The sequence below is a fragment of the Apium graveolens genome, chromosome 11, assembly GCF_009905375.1.
Source record: "Apium graveolens cultivar Ventura chromosome 11, ASM990537v1, whole genome shotgun sequence".
Lineage (NCBI taxonomy): Eukaryota > Viridiplantae > Streptophyta > Magnoliopsida > Apiales > Apiaceae > Apium > Apium graveolens.
The window spans coordinates 85303292-85304750 of NC_133657.1; the positions used below are offsets into that span (position 1 = coordinate 85303292).

The window sequence follows — 1459 nt, forward strand, 5'->3', positions numbered from 1 at the left end:
ATGGTGCAGAATTCTGTTTCTTTCGGAGGTGCTGCGACTGAAGACCCCAACATGCACATAAGGAATTTTGTCGAGATCTGCAGTACTTTCAAATATAATGGTGTGACTGATGAGGCTATCAAGCTGAGGCTTTTCCCATTCTCACTGAGGGATAAAGCTAAGGACTGGTTACATTCTGAACCAGCTGGGTCTATCACTACTCGGCAAGATCTTGCACAAAAGTTTCTGGTTAAGTTTTATCCAATGGCGAAGACTGCGGCTATGAGGAGTGCTATTACTCAGTTTATGCAGCAACCTACAGAATCTATGTGCGAAGCTTGGGAGCACTACAAGGAGATGTTGAGAAAGTGTCCACATCATGGAATGCCTAATTGGATTATGATCAATGGTTTCTATAATGGTTTGGGGGCCCAATCTCGGCCCATGCTCGATGCAGCAGCTGGAGGCGCCTTGTGGGCCAAAAGCTATACTGAGGCTTATAATCTTATTGAGACTATGGCTGCAAATGAGCATCAAAACCCAACTCAAAGGATGATGCCTGGGAAGGTAACAGGTATTTTGGAAGTCGATGCACCTATAGCTATTGCAGCGCAGCTCCAAGCGCTGTCTATGAAGGTCGATTCTCTAGCCACCTATGGGGTCAATCGGATAGCTATGGTATGTGAGCTTTGTGCAGGTTCTCATGCTACAGATCAGTGTTCTCTTGTTAATAAATCTGTTCAGTATGTGAACAATTATCAGTGATAGCAGCAGCCTGTGCCAGCTACTTATCATCCTAACAACAGAAATCATCCAAATTTCAGTTGGAGTAATAATCAGAATGCTATTCAGCAACCATATCAGCAAGGAGTAAGTAAACAGTTCAATCCACCTGGATTCCAGCAACCACAACATTATGCTCAAAGGCAATCATATCCTCAACAAGGAGGTGCAGCTCCACCCTCTAGTGCTGATTTTGAGGAACTTAAGTTGTTGTGCAAAAGTCGGGCGGTTTCTATCAAGACCTTGGAAAATCAAATCGGTCAAATAGCCAATGCAGTGCTCAATCGTCAACCTGGCATACTTCCCAGTGATACTGAAGTGCCAGGCAGGAAGGAAGCTAAAGAGCAAGTCAATGCTATTACCTTAAGGTCTGGAAAAATTGCTGATACTGAAAAAGCAAAAGAAGGAGAAGCTGAAGCTAGTGATGAAGAAGCTAAGCAAAAGGAGAAAGCGGCGGAACCAAGGAAGACTACTGTTGAACACACTCTGCCTGAGGGTAATACAGGGGAGAAACAGCTCTATCCTCCACCACCTTTCCCTAAGAGATTGTAACAACAAAAGCTGGATAAGCAGTTCGGTAAGTTTCTGGAGGTGTTCAAGAAACTTCACATCAATATACCTTTCACTGAGGCTCTGGAGCAAATGCCTAGTTATGCGAGATTTATGAAGCGTATTCTTTCAAGGAAGGTGAAACTGG

At 44.0% G+C, this 1459-nt stretch overlaps 1 non-coding gene across 1 annotated transcript; it reads right to left on the reverse strand.

Moving 5' to 3' along the window:
* Positions 1-258: 258 nt before the first annotated feature.
* LOC141699580 (small nucleolar RNA R71) lies at positions 259-365 on the reverse strand. The gene has a single exon (XR_012566026.1). It is a non-coding gene; the product is annotated as a small nucleolar RNA R71 (small nucleolar RNA).
* Between the last annotated feature and the right edge of the window lie 1094 nt (positions 366-1459).